At 41.9% G+C, this 22,623-nt stretch overlaps 1 protein-coding gene across 1 annotated transcript in view; it reads right to left on the minus strand.

The window, feature by feature from the left end:
- Positions 1-22,623, minus strand: part of Cdk14 (cyclin dependent kinase 14) — a 534,124-nt gene that overhangs the window by 47,025 nt on the left and 464,476 nt on the right. The gene's annotated exons all lie outside the window — the stretch shown is intronic.

A 22,623-nucleotide genomic window follows, 5' to 3' on the forward strand; every position in this document is an offset into this window, starting at 1 on the left:
ATAGGGAACTTTCGGGATAGCATTTGAAATGTAAATAAAGAAAATATCTTAAAAAAAAAAAAAAGCTATTGCATTTCTTCTCTAGTGCCAAATATACTCTTGATTGTCAGCCTTTCTGAGTCCAACATCCCTTCTTGGAATGGGCTGTTGATTGTAAGCACCGGGTTTGATGTTCCAGGCCCATCTCAGATGGTACTTCCTCTCTGGATACTGGTCCTGAAAGTGTGTTTCTGCTGTTAGGTTGCATTTCCCTTCTATGTGTTAAACAGTCCATTTCACATTTAACACAGAATGGACAGAGCTATCATCCGTATTGAAGGTTATCTACTGTGAAATGCCTGGACCACAGAGGCTGTCTCCTATGCCCCCATATCTCTTAGAGACTCTGTGATCTGTTGACATCTAATGTTTGCTGACTTGTCCTCTGGCTCTTGTCCGGTTGTGTCACTTTACGTCTGTGAAGATCTTTCTTCCTCGGAATCTCCCTTCACTCCTGGATTTCCAGGAGCTCTATGAAAATTTTTCCCCTTTTGGGTAGCTTTCTGCCATGTGTTTTGGAACAGGCAAGTCTACCCCAAAGAAACATTATGTAATTATAAGCATGATTAACTGTTAGAAGATTAGAACTACATTTAAGACGGGCGTCAGTAAAAGCCTGAGAAGTGACTGAAGTGAGAGACATGGGCTAGGTTGTTACCAGAAAGAAACAGGCAAGAAAAACATTGCTTTTCTTGTCTCTAACCACACAATGAGCAATGGCTAAAGGAGGGAGGGTTCGGTGGTGGGGAGACAGAGGGTCTGGGAGCTCAGACTTCCACTACCCTTTCAACGAAACACACTGCCCTGATTTTTCTTTCATTTCTTTTCCATGAAATGTATAAAATCTATATCTTTACATGAAATCAAATTGGCTGTAATCTTAAAGACCTTCAGTCAGACACTCATTTAGGCAGATACTCTGTGGAGTACTGTAGTATCTGCTACATGTTTTCAGGTTCGAATGACACATCTCCACAATAGAGAGGAGACATTAGTTAGCGGCTGGGGTGTGCTAGCTGGTTATCAGGGACACAGGCAGCTGCCATACACCTGGCACTTCTCTCTTGGTCTGACCTTACGCCCTTTCTTGTCAATGCTGACCTCTGCCCACAGTTCAACAGTGACACAGCTTTCAAACAATGATGTTTCTCTCATCAGAGCTGTCTCGGGTCTGGAGGAAGTAAATCTTGGGTCTTGCTTTGAGTCCCCAGGCTGCTACACCAATCCACTAAAGGGTTCTGTTTGACATTCCCAGACTTGGCTGAGCTGTCCTCCTCTGCAGCTCACCTCTCTTGAGTTCTTTGAAGACACCGGTGAAGGGGCTATGTGGCCCGTGAGCTCTCACCACTTGGGGACAATTTTAATTAGCTTCCTGTCCTTCCTATTGCTCCTCATTGCAGCCATATGACTATGCCTTGCTGGTGATTTCCCTGGAATAGCCACTGTTGAGGAACATGACATTTTCATTACCTTCAGTAACTATGTAGTCTCTATTGCTGCTTTGCACAAGCACATCCTAGCTGTCTCTCGAATCCAGCACATTCAATCTTCCATTTCTGCTTCATCATTGTTGACTAAGGAAAAAGATCTCTTGAATGTCTTTTCTCAATTGCTATAGAACTCTTTTCCTCATCCCTTTGACAATGCATACCCACCCATGCCCCGATCTTTCTTCCATCTTTTGTCGTCTTTATCATTTGTATCATTTGTAACATGGCACACTGTTAAGGCTGTCTACTCTTTATGATCATTTTAGATAAAGAAAGCCAAGAGCCCCCCCCCCAAAAAAAAAGCCAACCAACCAACCAAAGCCAAAGCTAGCCTGAAAGCTCACAAAGAAATCTCTTGTTGACCACAGATGCCACTAAACGCTGACAAACCATTTCAGTTACTGGGCACCTTCTGTGGGCTGCACAAGCACTGGGCTAAATGCTCTGCAGTCTACATCATTTGATCTTCATAAGCTGATGAGCTAGGTCCCTGTCTTTTTCCTGCCTCATTGCTGGGCGAGCTAAGGCTCAGAAAAGTTGACTTACCTCAGGATACCAAGCTTGTATGTCAGAGGGCAAGGTTCCCAGAGCTCTGGTTGCTAGTGTGAGCCACGCAAAGGCCTCACAGGACTTCCTAGTTCCAGAAAGCTGCTGCAACTGACTGAAGTCCAGGAATACCACTGATGTTAACCTAATAAGTGACTAACAAGTGGTCCACTAACAGCATGTAAATATGGAGGGAGCCCATGAAGGCTCCCATCTCTTGCCAAGTGAGCACTGAAAAAAATCCTCATCATTAAACAAAAGAGTGCCACAGAAGTCTGGCTTTGAGGCATTCTGTGTCACATAGATCCCCTCATATAATATCAAGAACAGGGAGGAATAAAACACTGTAAATCTATTTCAACGTTCCAGAGGAACTCATATAAAATACACTTTGAGGGGAGTCAGCTTGTTTTGTTCTTAGGGCTTTGTTCTCTGAGTATCTAGCTCTGCTAAGGAATCTCTTCTCTCCACGGTCCTCTGCTCTCCAAGAACCTCACCTGAGCATGGGAAGAAGCCACCAAGCTCACTATGCTCTTGTCACTACTCTCTGAGTCCAGCCAAGCATCAGAACAGGAGAGAATATGGTGAGGACCAACGCCCTTTCTCTTTATCCCGTTGTCGATCTGTTTAAAGTCTACTTCTATTTAGTGTTGTTCAGTGCTTTTGAAAAAAAAAAAAGGGCGGGATTAATTAGAAAAAGAACATTTAACATGGAGGGAAGAAGGGAAGGAGGGAGGGAGAGAGGGAGAGAGAAAGAGAGACAGAGACAGAGACAGACAGACACTAAGGCACCAACTACTGAGTTCTAGTTGGTTTCCTGAAATCTTTCCTAAAACAGAGAACCACAATAATGGCTACTGCACTTATTTCTGAAAAATCCTCAGGGAAACCTGAGAAACCATCCTTCCAAGCTTCTGGTTATTGCTTCCTTTGTTTAAAAAACATCTTAGTGGAAGCATAAAGTGTAAGGCAGATTAAAGTGAAGCTGCTTTGATGGGTGAGTTCAGGGGCTGGAGGTCTGCCCAGAGCTCCCCTCCCCCTGCCTCCCAGGAGAAACAGGGACGGGGATCTGAGGGGCAGTCACTGCTTTGAAACTTGTTTTGGCCACAGCTCACTGTGAAAGAAAATGCATTTTATTAAGTGACTCAGGGTAGTATAGCAAACACATGTGTGTATGAGTGTGTTCACATGCATGCGTGCGCGTGTACACACACACACACACACACACACACAAACATGGCTGAAAGAATCACTTTGCTAAACATAACTGACTCCTACCATGAGTCAACAGCTCAGGTTGTTTTCCTTTCCTATTGACTTCCTTGCCCCTAACAAACATCATTTTCAGTCTACCAGAATGATATCATGCTCCATCAAAGGGATTAGACCCACTGCATTCAATACTCAGAGTAATTCTGTGGAGGAGGAACACTGGCTCAGTGGGAATCTCCATCAGCAGGAAGGGACGGGTCAGACAGTGCAGCAGGAAGTGGTAGGTGAGGGTCCTTCCTTCCTGCTGGAGAAGCTGCTTCACTTGGTCTAGGTCAGGCTGTGAGGCACTGCCTCGTTGACCCAGAGAAATGTCCGGTTTCCTCTGTTTACAGGTCACAGGGCAAACTCCCCTGGCTTCTGTCATAGGGATGACAAAGACGGGAAGCCAGGACAAGACCTGGATGATGGCCCAGGACCGACATCATTTTTGCTGTGGTTTCACTGTTGCATTTCATTTTTGCTTTTGGCTCTACAAAATGTCCTGCATCCTTGTGATCTCTTGTTTTACTTAATAAAGAAAAGGAATTATTTCAGTCATGACGAAGTTGGTAAGTTTGTCATCAGTGTACATAAGACTACTTGCACTACAAATTCATCACTGACACAAGGCAGGTGGGCATCCTCTTTAAAAGAGCAACATGAAAAATGGGTCCAATGGATTTAAAGAATATTAAGGAGAATTAAAATGTAACTCTTGCCCAAAAGAGTTCCTGGTGCCTGTTGATATTCTCCTTACGATCCGAAGATAGTCACCGTGTTTAAAGGTTTTACTGCATTTCCCTCACTAATGTAAAAATAAAACAAATCAAATGCCATCTATTTAAATGTGTGCCCCCGTCACCTCCAATGTCAACAAGAGGTTCTAAGAAACACACCTTTAAAAAAAAATCCAGCCACAGTAAACCTATATCCAGACTTCAAACGTATGTGCCTCCATACCACATTACAAAATGGGCTTTTATAAACTTCTTTCTACAAAAATAAATAAGAGTAAGTAATAAAAAAAAAAAGATAAAGACTTCATACAGACTTGCAGCAATTATCCCCCACTGCCGTGCTATAACCCAAAACTCTGCAAGGGCTTTGATTACTGAACCATGGCTGAAGTGAATAATTTGCTTTTCACTAAGAAAACAAGCACATTCATTCTCGCCACAATGGAGAGAGGCAGCTTTAATTAAACCTTATCAAAAGATGAAGAAGGAATAAGCTCAATGCCCATTCCACAGAACTCTATTTTCCTCTGTTTGGTTTAAGCTCACCATGTTCATGCAATAATTATCCACTGTCCAAGGAATGCCGGAGTTGTGTTAATGTTGGTAAAGATTTAATTAGCTCAATTATCTGGAGAGGATTGAAGCTCAGCACAGCACAAATTTCTTCAGGCTTTATACATATCTCTGATCCAAAACCACGAAACTGGAGTGTGTGTGAACAGAAGCCTCTCCACTCCGCAGAAACAGTCCTGTACTTGGTGATTTTTTTATTTATTCCAGTTAAACACTCAGTCTTTACAAGTAGAGCTGGAGTGAAGGCTTATCTAGGGGTGTGTGTGTGTGTGTGTGTGTGTGTGTGTGTGTGTGTGTGTATGTGCTCATATATATGAGTGTGTGTATAGTACCTACAGTTAATTTACTGCATCTGTAAATATGTTCTTAGAAAGTTAACTAAATTTGCCATTTAGATAAATATTAACATCCAAAGTCCAATCCTTCAGAAGGTTCCTTCTCTTTAACACAGCCGACGTGTAGTGCAGTATCTATTTCCCAGAAAACAACACATTTAGGCAACTTTGAAAGCACAGCCACACAGACAACTGTTTCAATCTGACAGACACCAGGGACAGACAGGAGGGTCCATTTTGGAAAACAGATTGGCCCCCAGCGGCCTGACCTTCCTGGTGGGAAAGAGAGCACAGAGCCTTGTTGCCTTGCTTGCTCGCTGGGCAAGCTCAGCAACAAAGAGTCGCCCCCCCCCCCTGCAACTCAAGTCCCCCCAATTCAGCAAGCTCCTCACAGGGAAATGCAAAGCAGGAGAGGAGAATGCACCACTTCCAGCAAAGAGAGCTCACTAAGATCTGAGACAGCATCCCGTCATAGCCCAAACGGACATAGTTAGCAAAGTCGCAGGCACTGATTCACCCTCCCACTTACAACTTCAGAAAGCTCCCACTGGCCACTGCCTGTGTCCTAACTCCTGGTCTCGCCGAGGATGCTTCCCACAAGCCTCAGAAGCAGCAGAAGCCGCTAGCCACGCTAGCCACGGTCTTCCTGATAAAAGGCCCCTCGTTTCCCCGCCACCGAGTCCGTAGCTTTGCTCCTAGAAGCTGGCTTCAGTGAATCTCTCTTTACATGTCACCAGTTCTGCCTTGAGTGTGGAAGTCAGACAGACATTTCCTCTTCTCACAGATACTGAAACAGTTTCATGATTTTCAGTTTATGTTCGTATATGATCTTCCAAGAAAGTTTTAAGTGAGCCCAAATCTAGCCCAAAGATAAATGACCATGAAAAGAAATGGATAAAACAATAGCCTTTGTAAAGACTCAAGTTACATTTGGTGCTATAAAACAAAGCATCTATGTTTTCCGACTTCCAGTGTCAAGTTTTATTGTCTATCTTACTTGATCAGTTACAAGTTCAGTTTATATATTGTAAACTTTACAAGCACACATTCATGTATGCAAGCACAAGAAGATACTGGATTTTTTTTTTAACTTATTTTTTAAGCTCTGTGTGGAAAATCATTAATTTAAAAGGCAATCACAACTGCTCATATTACCCCTGCAAACAAATACATTGGCTGAAAAAATTTTAGTCCATATTTTCCCGACTTACAGGGATTATGAGCATTCAGGTTAAAAAAAGACAAAGACAGACAGACAGACAGACCTAGGGAAGTTGAAACAACTCTGGACATTTGGTCTGGGAAGGTCCTACAGATACAGACACCTCACTCCACATGTGTAGGTGGTGACACATACCTAAGGTGACGAACAGACCACTGAAGCCCACACAGCACAGCCTAGCTTCAAAAGGGAGGCAGCATTCCGAAAACTGGATGTGGGCTCAAGTCACAGGCCCACTGCACCAGATGAAAGACAAGGCCGGCTGAGTATTAGGAAAACTGCATTGCAGAGCGGCTCAGACTGCTGGCCCAGGCTGGATGTGAACCCCACAAGTTCAGCAGATCCCATAAGGAAACAAATGACCCACACTAATCAAAACTGCTTTTTCATCTGTCACGTAGCTTAAGGAGGGAAACATATTTCTGGCAAATGAGCTGTGACTTCCTTTATGCTGGCAAGGTAAGACTTAAATGTAGGTTGGTTTTGCCTTGTTTGTGGACAGTGGAGAGGTGACAGTGGAGCCCTTTTCCTCTGGCCCTAAAAGGGACTCTGAGTGCTTCAGGGTCCTCTGCATAAGAACAAAGGGGGCTTGGGTTCAGGCCTCAACAGGAGCCATTTGCCATTTTCACCACACAAACTTCCTTCTTTTGTGCTGGTAGAAGAGGGTACTCTGAGCCCTTTGGGTTTAGAGGGGTTTCAAACAGACAATGGTGTGCCAACAGCCCTCAAGAACATAAACCTCACTGGGACAACCTCAAGGCTGAGCCCAAGGCTTTGAGAAAGGTCTTTTCTGCTGATTTACTTCACTCTGAACAAAGCCCAAGCCACAATACTAAAATCTCCTTTCTTTAGATTAAACTTCCTTTGGGGGGGGGAGTATACGAATGCTACACAGGGCCCCTGTTTGAGGCTGTTCTTACTGAGAGAGTTTTTCTCTGCCAGACCCCCCCCCAGCCGACCCTCCACTGCCCAACAGGAGATCAGCCCTCCAATTCAGCATCTTTCAAACTTCTGACAGGCAGATCCCTGGCATGCCACAGCCTCTAAAAGAGGCTCATTGGGTCCTAGTTAAGGATTCCATGCATATTTCCTGAGGTATGGCCCTTGTGCTAGAAGCTAAGGAGTGCAGCATTCATCATACCTCTCATTTCAATCTATGCCCCTGAGCAGCCTCTTCCCTCGGACCCCACGCACCCTCTTACTCCTTTGTACCCACCACCCCTTTTCCTTTTCTGCTCCTCCTTGGGAACATTTCAAATGAAAAGGTGGAATGAAGTGGGAAACTGGAAACTATAGGAAAACAGGCAGTTCAAAGGTAGACATGTCCTGTGGAAAATCACAAAGACGGTAAAAGTGAGTTTAAGTGACACAAAGTGGTGCTGTTGGCAGAAATACAGAAGTATATAACACACCCAACATACACACAAACACACACTAATGCACACATACTCAACATACTCATGTGTACACACACACACACACACACACACACGCACACACACACACACACACACACACACACACANCACACACACACACACACACACACACACACACGTCATGACTATATTTATGTAAAAGAGCCATGTAAGAATCCTGTGTTAGATTGCTGGGTAAAAATTCCTACAAATTCATTTTCTTACTGTTGATTCTTCTCAAAATTAACTCTCAATCTGTATTACAAATAACTGGTAAAATCAAAAGACAACGACTTCGTGTCTCCTTAACATGCAGACAAGACAGAAATAAGTTCATAAATCTAAATTTCTGACCACTTGCTAAGTTTCAGGTTCTGGCAAGTAGGTGGTTGTCCATTTAAGACTGTTCATGTTCTTGCAGCAGACCAACTCCACCACCATTAGGAGACATTCAAGATGAGGTCAGGTGATACGAATATTATTTACTTGAAAGACTTTCCATCAACCAAAATTTACTTAATTTTTGTCCCCTTGAATAATCTAGAAGACAGGTCTTTCTGGACACACTGCCATCTGCTCAGTGCAGTTGCTCTTGTCACAAATGAATACATTAAAATCCGAACTCTTTAGTGTGTCACAAGGATCCCTCACAAACTGGGTCCAGCTAACTGCTGCAGGCCCTTTTCTGTTCACTTTAAATTCCTTGCCTTCTTCCAGAACATTCCAGAAAGAAGTTGAACTTTGTGACAGGCCTTGCTTTGGGGCTTTGCTTCCTCTGCTTTAAAGACCATTCTTCTTCATAGAAGATGGGCAGAAAGAACATAAGAGCTGTAAGATGAGGATGGAGCTCTGACATGTCATCTTCTAGGCATGACACAGCCTCTGTAATCACGAACTGACAGGAGAGAGACAGAGAGAACTACAGTTACCAGCACTAGGCCTGCACTCGAGTGTCCCTGTCGATGGTCAGTCACGAGTGGGACCCTGTTCCTCCCTGTTGATAGAGTCTTGTTGTTGGGGGATTGTTGTCTTCAGTTGTGTACCCACTGGTGATCCCACCAGATTCCAGTGGTTCAAAATTCATGGTTACTAGGTGGTCCTGGCTAAACTCAGTGGGTCACAAAACAAAACAAGAAGACATGAATATGGGAAATATATTTATAGGAATGAAGTGGGGCTGACTGGAATGGGGGGGAAGATAAAGGGGGCAGCGTGAGGATAATCAGAATGCATCCTATACATGTGCAAAATGGTCAAAGAACAAGTTTAATTCACAACAACAAAGAAAAAACACCATTTCTTTGTTTCATGATTATGCAAATGTAAACTCCTCCTTCCACTCAAAATGTCTCCCTTTTGCATTATTTGTGCAAAACCCTCGGGCAAAATTAAGTTCTCCCTCATTTGTCCTCCTGTATTGGTTTATGCAAAACATCTACTGTATCTACCATTATTCTTCCATTTAAATGACCACATTTGTGCCCCAGAATTATGAGAAGAATGTCTTTCTAACTACTGCCCAGTATAACATCAAGACAGTGATGGCTGGAAAATTGCTTGATTAAAGACTCAATATGGTGTCTTTTGTCTGATATAGTGTGTGTGTGTGTGTGTGTGTGTGTGTGTGTGTGTGTGTGTGTGTGTGTGAGTGAGTGAAGAGATGGAGAAATAGTGAAATGCTATAACCACTGTTATGTTTAGATTATAATAGTAATTAAAATACCAATCAAATGGACAGATGACCTAAGATAGTCTATCTTAATCGCACTCTTCCCCCAAATTCAGAATCCTTGTCTAACTATGAACAAATATCCTTAGAGACATTCTATAAAATAACCAAGTATTATTCTCAAATCCACTAAAATCATAAAAAGGGGAAGCTGGAGAAAATGTGACAGCCAGAGGAGACTAGGATGGACGCAGACAAGTATAGCATGCCTGGCACAGAATGCTAAAGCAAGAGATCATGAAGGTAAAAACAGAAAGAATCCAAGCAAAGCTGTAGTGGCAGGAATAGTGTGGTGCACAGGCTAACGTGATAGTGAGACGAATGCACTGTGGCTATAAAGGAGGCTATAAGGGAGAGGTGCTGGGTTATCTTTACGACTCTATAAACCTAGAAGTATTAGAAAATAATGACTTTTAAAAAATTACAACCCAGCCAGGGATGGTGGTGCACGTCTTTAGTCCCAGCACTCTGAAGGCAGAGTCAGGAAGATCTATGTTAATTTGAGGCCAGCCTGGTCTACAAAGTGAGTTCTGGGATAGCTAGGGCTACACACAGGGAAACCTCCCCAGGTAAATAAATAAAAATAAATAAATTACAACCTTTCACTGAACACTCCTCCTCATGCTCAGTTGTTTTGGATTCTGAAACCTAAGACCCACATCTCTATGATAGCTGAGAATGGCAACTGGGCGCAGCCCTCAAAACCTAGTGGACAGCAAACCATCTGTCAGCTCACCACGAAAATATATTAAATGACACTATCGTGATTTTCAGATGATAGCTATGTGAACACATACTGATTTGTTATACCCTAAGGAAGTTGAGATACAGAATTAAATTAATAAAATTAAAATAATTTTATATGGCAAAAAGGATTTTTCAGAGAATAGCAATTTCTTCAAAATAATAATATAACCAATATAACCAGCACAATGCAGTAGACATATAGCTCTACACACACAGGACAGACAGACAGACAGACAGACACACACACACACACACACACACACACACACACACACACAAATTTACTCACTAAAATACCATTACCTATTACTGTTAAAATGTTATTTGACTAAAAATAACTATATTTTTCCAAAGAGAACGTGGCACTCCTGTGTACTCAGATGTAGACACATAGCTATAATCACAGTACTCAGAAGCAGGCCCAGGAATGTGACAAGTTTGAGGCCAGTGTGAATTATACAGTGAAATCTGGCCTCAAAAGACAGAAAAAACTCTCGCAAACATAGAAACAACCCCAAACAACCTATGTAAGTATTTATAATTATTTTTTTTCTAATTTTACCTGAAAAAATTAGTTGGATTCTCATAAATGTTTCTGCATTTAATTAATCTGCTACTATATGCTGCTTTGGCTGAGGAAAATGATAAAAGTATATGCTTGCCCCTCGGGGATACATAGCAAGGAAAGGACACAGTTTAGTTGCTTTTCCAGATAACTACAGATACTCCTTTATCACAACAACACAAAGCTTCCTGCAGATTTTTCAAGCATTAGAGCACTCTACTATAAACATAAAAACAATAACAATAACAATAAAAATATTTTTAATACCTTGAATCTTACTTGAGAAGTTTTTTTTTTAAACTGTCTTTCTCACAATGGCAAATCAAGGTTTTCCATAGTTTTCTCAAATTCTAATTTTCTGTCGAAAACTCCAATTTTATCAACAGCAAAATGTCTACCTTCTATGAACACGGTTTTCCATAAATGGCAGATTCGCCTTTTCAGCATGTACAAGGAAATACAGTCTAATGCCTCTCCCAAGTTTGAGTAACCATAGTTTGTAAGTTTGTTCCAACTAAAATCTATATTCCAGAAATCAAAGCATCCTGTTTAGCGTGTGTCAGAGGACCACGTGGGACCTCCTTCCCAAGACAAGCATGGTAGCTAGGGACACAGATTTATGCAAGTGTGTCAGGGTAGGGACTTGATAAACATAAATCATTTTATTTCCTCATTAAGAATAGTATTGGATGACAGTGGCATATAACGTGTCGTGATTGGTGGCATGAAGGAACTTCCAGGAATCACCTGTTGTTGCCACTGCTTTGATTCTCTGTGAGAAGCCAGTTCAGCTGCCCTACTGAATTGAAGTCATGCAAGAACCAACATGGTTGAAAGATAGCATTTGAGGCCTGGTGTAAAGCCATTTGGATTCTGCATGGAACTGTAGGGTAAATGCTGCACAGAGGACAATCACAGGGTGCCACTTCTTTTCCTGGAACCCAACGGGACCTTGTCTGAGAAAAATCCTCACACCTTAAGGTGAAACTTTAAGCAACGCTAACCCAGTCCATAGCGTTTGGAAAGGCTCAGCAAAGAGAAGGGTAAATATAGGGATTCCAAGATCCATAAGAGAGGGGCAACAAAGAAGTCAAAATATCAGAGTCCACAAAGGCAGTGAACACAGAGCTGGCTTTATCAGCCTGAGTTGGGAAAAACAATTAGGCACTGAGACCAGGTAGAGGTGTGAACTCTCTCAGGCCATAGGGCAGCCACCTCTGAAGTGACAGGGTGACAGCCTGAGAAACCACTTAGACAACCAAGAATTTTAAATATTTATTGTTTGCCTATCTATCTATCTATCTATCTATCTATCTATCTATCTATCTATCTACTTACATCTATCTATCATCTATCTGCCTACCATATATCATCTATCTATCTCTATCTATCTATCTATCTATCTATCTATCTATCTATCTATCTATCTATCTATCTATCGGTTGTTTGTGCCTAGCACTAAGAAGAAGCAAAGCAAAGCAAAGCAAAGCAAAGCAAAACAAAACAAAACAAAAACTACCTCACAAAACTACATATCTGAGTATACCTCCAGTCCCCAGTTAAAAAAGTGAAATGACAGTAGTTTCTTCCAAAAATCATTCATTTTTGTAATTAATATGCCAGTTATTAACAAACTGATTACTGTGATAAATAATGCTCATTTTAGGTGAACTATTGTCATATATGTGTATGTATATGTATATATGTGTATTTTTACATGCCCTTCAAGGCTGGTTTCTGGAGTATACCATAAAACTCTCAAATGAAGAGATTTTTGCTTTGACAGATCTAATACAGTACAACTTGACAGTATAAACAGTGTATAATGCTAAGCTTTTTGTGTAAGATACAGAAGAGAATAAATTTTGCACTGGTGTTTTGACGGGGAGGGTTTAGGAGTGCGGTTCACAGTACACAGTAGTCTGAGGCTGCTTGATATAACAGTCTTGGATGCTTAATAACGGCCTCATAAAATGTCTCAATACCTGAGGGGAAAGGCAAAGACATTTTGAACAAGTACTTCCTCAGCAGACTTGGGATGTTGAATAAACATCCTTCAGTGTTCAGCCAGGCAGACCTGCAATGGAGGCAAGTGAGACTAAAATAACAACACCATGATCTCCAAGCAAAAGGTAAATGACATCATAAAACTTCTTACCAAAAGAAAATCCAACTTCTAATACAATTTATGTTGGTAAAAGCTCCACACCAAGACCTATTTAAGCCATTGCAAAACCCACTCAGGTTTCTTTTGGGGTCTGGTCTAGGAGCACCTGTCAGGAAGAAACATTCTCTGCTTTGTCAATGTGCTCCCTTTTAACAACTCATAGGCATTAAGTCTCTGTGAGTGTATCTTATTGTTTATTTTTGTTTGTAATCTGTTGGCTGTAGATCAATTCGAGGTAACTGTCATCCAGTCAGTAGTGAGATTGGAAAGCTTCCCCTTTAAGAGAAGCAGCGATTAAATATTGGACCATGTACCAAACAAAATATGACGCAACTGTAGTCAAACGCTCTTGTCTTTTTAATGGAGGTCAGATGTAAATATCTCAGAAGGCGTCCGGTCTCCCATATCAACGAGACCGCGTACATCGAGAACCCTGGTTTGATTTGTGCCGTGTCCCTAAGCAGTAGGCAGAAGCACACCAGCCCTCTCAGGATTCCGCATGCGGCTAAGCTAGTCCTCCATCCGCACCAGCAGGGGAAAACAGCCCCCTTCTTTTCTAAAGATGTCCATCTAGTCTGCTTCTCTGGAGTCGCCACCATTGCGCAGATGAAACATTTCAGAGTATGTCAGCTTTAATTAGTGTCACATGACCCAATCATTTTCACAGTTAAGAATAAAGAAGTTTGCGTTCTTCAAACCCGAAGAAGCTCAACGTGCAGATTATGCTAAGTTGCTTCATTCACAATCCGCACTCCTCGGGCTCATGGCAGGAGGACCGCGTTTGTCCCCTCTAGTGATAAACAAATTATACATGAAATCAATTCCACTTCACAATCCTCGTCCCTATTGGGTATTATCTTCCCGTCCCTGCTCCCTCCAGTTAAGCCCGCATCCTGTAACTAGCTAATGAGCAGAGGGCTTTCTGTTCCAGGTGGCACCCCCTGCCTGGAAGTCATGACATTTCCCATTTCGAATGCTGCTGGCATTTTTCCACAGCTCCTGCTAACTAGCCTTTTTGACCTGCACTAAGAGGAACTCATCTGATCGAATCCTCTAACCTGCCAATCACTCCAGCAAATGATCTTCACAGTCACTCCCAAGGCAGGGATGGAAGGAGGGGGGAAAGAAGAAAAGCCCGGCAGAGAATGAGGGAGTCGGTGAGGCCCGCTGCCTCTGCCGCTATCTAATGAGAATACGTGAAGTCTCTGAGGCAGCTGAGACACTGAAAAACTGGTGGGAAAATCAGGGCACAACTGAATGCTTGGCTCTGTAATTACTGACTTCTCTCCAACCTGAGATCATTTTGAGAGCAACACCTCTGAGATGTGCCAGTTTCTAAAGAACATGAGAATACCCCACCTTACCCAGAGAGAATAGATTCGTTTTCTCCTGCCACTATCAATATGCAATCCTCATAATCCCACTCTGTCAGGCAGCATCCTTTGCAGAATTAATTATGTGCTATAAGCTTGTTAAGTGTGCATCTGTAAACCAGGATGATTATAATGTTTGTCACAGCCAAGACAAGCCCTCTTTTTTTGTCCTCGGGCATATTTGAATACTTCTGCGGCTATGGATGGTACTGATGAAGCTTGAAAACAAAAGTGAACAGGTAGGATGGGGGCTTAGCGTTTTGCCTAGGAAGGATTAAATTCCTGAAACTCACAGACCTTAGTAAGTTGAGCGGTTTTGATCAATGAGGCAAAGTTGTTTTTTCTTTTTTTTTTCTTTTTTTCTTTTTCTTTTCTTTTTCTTTTTCTTTTTCTTTTTCCTTTTTCACATTTAGATGTATGCATTCAATTACACTCACAGAATAACCCAATTACCTCACAAAGAAGGGTCCAGTGGGTGGCTTACTGTCAATGGATCACAACTCTGTCTATTTTCCTACAGAGATGTGTTGACCGAGGAAAGATACAACATAATTATGTGTTATCATCATGCCGCTGTATGTAATGGGTACTGTACATGATCTAGTTGCACATGATAATCACACATCTTTCCCATTTATAGTAATTAAGGCAGTAGCCTCATTCACAATTATCATGTAATTGAAGGTGTTTTGCTAATTGCATTGAAAATTATAATCCAGAGCAATTAAAAATCCAGAGGCACAACACAGACTACTATAAAAGAATAGTGATAAGTCATAAGGGAGACTCTCGCCCAAGTGAGGGAGCTCACGGTACAGTGTTTAGCTTATATATTCCACAGCTTTCTCTAACTTTATATTTTTTTAGTTTTTTTCTATTCCTTGCACAGTATTTCGAGAGGTAGAAAAGTAGGCGTTAATCCACATGTTGTTACTTCAACACTCTATGTCTAGAGAAAAATTAGTCTTTGATGTGTAGCGCTGAGTGTGTGTGTGTGTATACTGAAACAGCAGCCAATAGAAACTTAGATTATTAAATTATTCATTTGTACAATTTCATGTTCTTAAAAGTTTTATTCACAGAAGCATCTCAGAGTACTGTAAACATTTTGTTACTTGGAATAACTTAACTAAAATGTTTAACTTCACTTATTGGAATTCATTCTGAGTGAGGTTTTCATTAGGTGTGCTAGAATATTAGTCTGATGGAGGCCCTCATTTTGTGCCTGGGTCCCAATGGCTAAGCCTCTGATCCCATTCCCCACTCAAATAAGGCTCCCATGAGAGAATGGCCTCAGAGGGGGTGAAGAACATGGTCTGTCCGTCAGTGAGTGCAGTTCCAAGCTTCCCTCTGGCTTTCCCTCTCAACTTTGTCATCTGTACACTGTCCTCCATGCATTAAAATGTCAGCCCAGACCGGCAGCCTACTAGGCCCAAACAGTCTCCTTTTATGCTCTGACACTTCCTAGAGTGCTAGCAGATCACAGAGACAGTCTGGGGGCGGAGGGGGGAACTCAGTTGCTATTCTGGTATTAGTAATGGAACACTGTGCATTTAGAGCACAGACAATTCCTTCTGTACCCCCAAAGCCGTAAGAGTCAACAACATTAAATGGAAAGGAAAAAGGTAGTTCCGGAGCTGATGACAACCACAAGCCACAGGTGGGGCCGTATGTTGTAAAATCCAGTTTAGTTATTAGTTATTCAAACCTGTGCCTCTGTCTATGCAAAGGCCTCTCTCAGATTACAGCGTTGGCAAACAGTCCTTTAGAAATTGATTTGGGCTTTGGACTGCCAGAAGAGGCAAGCTGCAAGGGTTGTTTTCTCTGTCCACTTCACAGTTTCAAACTCCTCTAATCTGGAAATGCTAATTCACAGACACACACATGCACACATGCATGCACGTACACACACACACACACACACACACACACACACACACACACACACACACTACACAAAGGGAATTTGTTTTAGGATCCTGGATTAATGAGACAGTTTGTGGAGTGTCAAATCAATTTTTCTTTCAGCCACTTAAAACACAAAAACATCAATTAAACAAAATACCCCAAACAAATATGCAAAAACAAAAACCAGCTAAATAAATAGATAAAATTCTCAGGAGGAAACAAAGAAAATGAAGGTCAAAGGCTATCATTATTTGTACTATAAAAAGTATCACTCCAAGTTGTTTGTCTTTAAGATAAATACAATGTACTGTTTAGACATAATAATAATTCATGTGAATTATACTCAGTTTAGAAAAATAAAGTGTATGCTCATATATATGTACGGCACAGAGATGGAGTAGAAAACAAGAGAATGGTGTTTAGGCAAATGAGTGAGGGAATCTTCATATAATTCCCCACAGTGTTTCTGCCAGTTTATTACTTTAACACAAAACAAAGTTTACAAACACACCCCTGAAACACTAGAACGGTTTAATTCTGCTTTTAGGTAGTCAAGGCCTAAAACTTTTGCTCACCCACTTGTGGAGTTGGGGTGTTGATGATGCAGAATGCAGATCAAAGGTGCCCAAAGAAAAAGATCGAGAGATTTCTATAGCCCGTCTGAAGCCCATTAAAGGAGATCAGAGACCCCTCAGCATGGAAGAGAGCTAAGCCTGCAGGGGTATCCGCCACTGACATTGCAACAAGGGGCGGTGGTCTACACATTTGTAGGGTTGTATTCATAACCATTCTGGAGTTCATGTGGTCACCCCATTACAGGAAAAGGCCTGAGGTAGGTGGGTGGAAAACTAAGCCACGTTGAAGGCTCTTCTCAGTCCAGTGCCTGCAGCACACAGCATGCATCTGTGATGTATAGTTCTGTCTTGGTTTTCCCGTCCAGCTGGAGCAATGACAGTAACCAGGGCTCTCCTCAGATAAAGCCTGAGAGGATGCTTCTGCTTGCTTCCTCTGTTCCTATTATTTCCACAAATGTTGCCAACTACCCAAGACAAAAGAAATGATGAAACTCCAGCTGCTGGAGAAGAAACACTTATTGCATCACACAGAGAATAACCGTCCTGGCAACAAGAAGAAAGGCAATGATTGTCCTTCTCCAGAAAGAAGCCTAGATTGAACAAATGAATAAAGATGGTGATACATCCCAATAGCCATTCTCTCCATTTGCTAAGTGAGACAGGACTTAACAGACAACCTTTACCAACAGCCCCAAGTATCTCACAGTGAGGATGTGCAGTATCACATTCAAACCGCCTTCCCCTTGTGCTGCACAGCTAGGGCAATGGACCTTCTAGTCACATTGGTTGGCTTCTTTGCATCACTGAAACTTTTGGGATGGACAAGTGAAGAGCTGCATTTTGAGGGGTCTTTAGGAACAGCTTGGCCACCCAACTCACAGCTAAGTGGATTGGACCAGTGTGGAGAGCTTTAGGGGTTGCTTGGCAGGAATCTGACATTGGCCAATGACAAGGAAATGGGCTTCAGGCAGGAATCTGACTTTGGGTCATGACAAGAAAGTAAGCTCAGGCAGGAATCTAATTTTAGGCTAGAACAGGGAAGTAGGCCTTTGGCAAGAATATGACTTTGGGCTAGGACAGGGAAGTAGGCTTAGGTATCTTGGTCATCCTGATAAGCCCTCAGAAACAGTGAACAGGGAGTGATAGTGGGACTTGTTTATTGCCTTGCTTGTTCCTTGACTATTTGTGTTTATTGTGCTGCTTGACCTTATTGCTTGCATGTAATTAAAATGGTATAAAAGCAGATTGGGAAAAAATAAACCCGCCCCAGCCCCAGAACTGGCTGGGGTCATGCTACAATGCTTTCTAAATGTCTTTTTTCTTTTTTATCTTTGCTCCTGCACTGGAGAACCTGTTGACTGACTGAGCTGGCTTGGTCAGACCAGGCTCAGTTCTGATTCAGAAGCAGCCTGGAATCAGCCAGGACCTCATGAAGGGAGGGTTCACCCAACAGCCTCAGTTTCTACTCCTGCTTATACAAATCAGAGTAGCTCTCCAGGAAGGTTTTAGGATCCAAGGCAAGACGAGGTCAGTAGCAGATTCCTCCAGACATAGGACAAAGGGAAGAGAGAGAAAGATGGATGCATGAGTCAGCAGAAACAAGGCAACAGAAACTACAAAGTGAAGGGGAGATGAAGACAATGCGAGTTGACATCGACCAAAAAAAGTGAGCCACCACAACGTCACAGCATGGAGGGGAACCTTGGGTGTGGCTCCATCTCTCGGAGCAGTTTCTAGAGTCAACATGGCAGACAGACTAAGGCTACTGTTGACTTCTGCCTCACAGTTCCATCTTTGTGAAGTCTGTCTGTACAGCTATAGCGACTGTCAATCTGCCTTCCTTTAGCACACTACTGCTAGCCGAGGAAGCCGCTGTGGCACTTCAATGGAGTTATGGCCCTTGCTAACGTCATCTCTTGCTCTTGTGGGCACCAGGCACTGTGTCTTTCCATGCCTCTCATGTCACTCAGACACCGGGCTCTGGCTCTATTCCTTTTGCTTTGGCCAGGTGCCTCTTTCCTCACTGTCTGAGTTCTTCTGAAGCAACTTTCATCCAGCACCAAGATGCAGTCGACTGCGATGAATTCAGTTCCGTTTTCTTGATTTTTCCCTTAAATAGGTGGATGGAAGAAGAGTTCTCCATCAGTGTTGAAGGGCACTGTGAGATGCCTGCCTGGTCTCCTCAGACATGGTATCTATGCACTTCACCTATACAGCATGAGAAGTTCTAGCAAGGAAGAGATATTTAAAGTGAATTGAAATTAAATTCAGTAATTTTAAATGGGCATACAGTTCCTGCACTGCACACCATGATACCATTCTTTCTTATGGAAAAGGAAAGAGGGAGGGATGAGGAGAGTAAATAGTGCTGTTTCACGGTATAAAATGCTATTTTCCTTGCTTATCTTTACCCTGTCCTGACTCAAGTAAGTTGTTGATTTTACCTTAAAAACATGTAATCCCTGAATAACTATTGAAGATTTCACTATCTATGGTCCCCCTCAAGTTCTTATATGTTTTTTTTTTAAAGAATTTGAAGAGTACTGTTTCTGTCATTTCATCTTACCTTTTCCTCTTTCCAACCCCCCATCCCCCCCGTTTTTAGCCTGTGTAATTATTGTAACATACTCATACACACACATGCTCACACCACCCCAATAAATACATAAATACAACCCACTGAGCCCATTCAGTTTTGCTCCTTTGAATATGTGATTAGAGGTGGCCATGAGGTATTACGTAACCATTTAGTGAGCTTATCCCAGGGACAATGTATTCTCCCTCTCTCAGTAGTCAGTTAATGACCACCGGAGTTTGTTCAAATACGGATTCATGAACCCCAGGTATTGGGCTGGAAAACTTTGCAGGAGTCTGGTGTCCTAGAATACGAGATGCCTATTTTCAGAGAATGTGGCAGCAGCACACTGGGTCATGAATAGACTCTGGCAAGCAAACAACATATGAAGTAAACAAAACAAAACCCTTGATCCTAGTCGATGAAAGCGAGTCAGTGAAAACTCTTGAACAATTAATAGCTTTTAATCTCTTTACCTAACAGATCACTTTGAGGAAATGACTGTCCACTGACTGGGGTAAGCAAAGTGAGGCTAAGGACTTTTTTCATTGCCATGTAATTCTTAAATAATGTGGACCGAGAATGATGATATGCTGAAACAGAAGGAGACCATCAAAGTCTGCATAGTTAAACTCTCGCAATTGAGCCAAACAGTATTACTTCATACACTAGACAAATATTTGTAAGGTTACAATGAGTTTAATGGAGTCGAAGACTACTGATTCACTTTTTTTTTTTTTACATTTTTAAAGGTATATTTATTTATTTTATGTATATGAGTACACTGTAGCTTCAGACACACCAGAAGAGCGCATCAGATCCCATTACAGATGTTTATGAGTCACCATGTGGTGGCTGGGAATTGAACTCAGGACCTCTGTAAGAACACTCAGTCAGTGCTCTTAACCGCTGAGCCATCTCTCCAGCCCAATTTTTATACATTTAAGATTGCTAGACAATCTCACTTTTACTTTCCCTCCCACTCCTTCTTTGTTTTCCCCAATCTTGTTTTCTTCATTATACTTTTAGTACTACATTGCTTTTTTATTTTATAGAATTTGGGGGTGTTTGGGGGAGAGATTGTTTTGTTTCTCTAAAAACTCACTTTTCAATCCTATTCTTACATTGATCTAACTTTGCTATCAAAACTTTTTAAATTGGGAATAATGCTGCTTCTTGTTTTGTGCATGTGTGTATGTTTGGCAATTCCCCTCCATTTTTTCCCTTTGAGGCCTTTTTCTTTTATCTCTTTACTTTACTATTTTCACATTTACTCTAAGTGTTCTATTTATTTATTTAATTTATTTACATTTCAAGTGTTATCCCTTTACCTGATTTTCCCCCTCCCAGAAACTCCCTATTCCACCCCCCTCCCCTTGCTTCCATGAGGGTGTTCCTCTGCCCACTCACCCACTTGATTCCCCTACACTGGGGCATCTATGGAGCCTTCAGAGGTCAAAGGGCCTCTCCTCTCATTGGTGCCTGACAAGGCTATCCTCTGCTATATATGCAGCTGGAGCCATGTGAACTCATTGGTTGGTGGCTTAGTCCCAGGTTGGAAACCTCTTCAGCTCTTTCAGTTCTTTCCCTAACTCTTCCATTGGGGACCCTGCACTCAGTGCAATGATTGACTTTGAGGATCTAACTGTATTTGTAAGGCTCTGGCAGGACCTCTCAGGAGACAGTTATATCAGGCTCTTTTCAGCAAGCGTTTCTTAGCATCCACAATAGTGTTGGAGTTTGGTGACTGTATCTGGGATGAATCTCCAGGTGGGAAAGTCTCTGGATGGCCTTTCCTTCAGTCTCTGCTCTGCACTTTGTCTCCGTATTTGCTCCCCTCAGTATTTTGTTCCCCTTTCTAAGAAGGACCGAAGCACCCACACTTTGGTCTTCCTTCTTCTTGAGCTGCATGTGGTCTATGAATTGTATCTTGGATATCCTGAGCTTTGGGGGTAATATCTACTTATCAGTGAGTGCATACAGTGTGTGTTCTTTTATGATTGGGTTACCTCACTCAGGATGATATTTTCTAGGTCCATCCATTTGGCTAAGAATTTCATGAATTCATTATTTTTAATAGCTGAGTAGTATACCATTGTGTAAATGTACCATATTTTCTGTATCCATTCCTCTTTTGAAGGACATCTGGGTTCTTTCCAGCTTCTGACNATTATAAATAAGGCTGTTATGAACATAGTGGAACATGTTGTTATATGTTGAAGAATCTTTTGGGTATATGCCCAGGAGTAGTATAGCTGGGTCCTCAGGTAATACTATGTCCTATTTTCTGAGGAATGGCAATACTGATTTCCAGAGCAGTTGTACAAGCTTGCTATCCTGCCAGCAACGAAGGAGTGTTCCTCTTTCTCCACATCCTCACCAGCATCTGCTGTCACCTGACTTTTTGATCTTAGCCATTCTGACTGGTGTGAGGTGGAATCTCAAAGTTGTTTTGGTTTGCATTTCCCTGATGACTAAGGATGTTGAACATTTCTTTAGGTGACTTCTCAGCCATTTGGCATTCCTCAGTTGAGAATTCTCTGTTTAGCTCTGTTTTCCATTTTTTAATAGGGTTATTTGGTTCTCTGGAGTCTAACTTCTTGAGTTCTTTGTATATATTAGATATTAGTCCTCTATCAGATGTAGGATTAGCAAAGATCTTTTCCCAATCTGTTGGTTGCTGTTTTGTTGTATTGACAGTGTCCTTTGTCTTACATAAGTTTTGCAATTTTATGAGGTCCCATTTGTCGATTCTTGATCTTAGAGCATGGGATCACTGGTGGGGAAGGGGTATTCTTATCCCCAGATTATTTAAAAAAAGACAGTGACCAACCCACTCTATCCCATCAGCACACTGAAAAAACTTAGCTCAGTACAGGCTTATGATTGGTATCACCACATACAAATGTAAGTGCGACTGAAGGATGTGGCATTTGATATTACCAGTGGTATTTTCCTTGATGAATGTTTCCTATGTGCAGTTGAAACTCGCTTCGGTTTTATTCAACTCTCAATGGTAACCAAATGAGTGGGAACAAGCTATGAAATAGCTAACTAATATGGCTAGGGACTAAGGAACTGAAGTGATCACTGATGGCAGCTATCCTAGTCTTAACCCTGGCACCTGTGGCTTTCCTTTCCTTTCATTTTTGCTACAAGACTCTAAAACCCAATTGCTTTCTTCTACACAGTAAAATGCATCTCATTAGCTTTTCCACTAAGGCTAATTTATGCAAACCCAACATTATTAACTAAATAATTGAAGTGACCTCAGTTTGCAAGAAAGGGAATAATGTGGCATTGAGGTACAGGAGAAATATTAGGACTTGGAGCATTCTTGCATGCCCTGTCCCTGTCGTCTTAAAAGCAGCAT

The sequence above is a fragment of the Mus pahari genome, chromosome 2 (assembly GCF_900095145.1).
Source record: "Mus pahari chromosome 2, PAHARI_EIJ_v1.1, whole genome shotgun sequence".
Taxonomy (NCBI): Eukaryota; Metazoa; Chordata; class Mammalia; order Rodentia; family Muridae; genus Mus; species Mus pahari.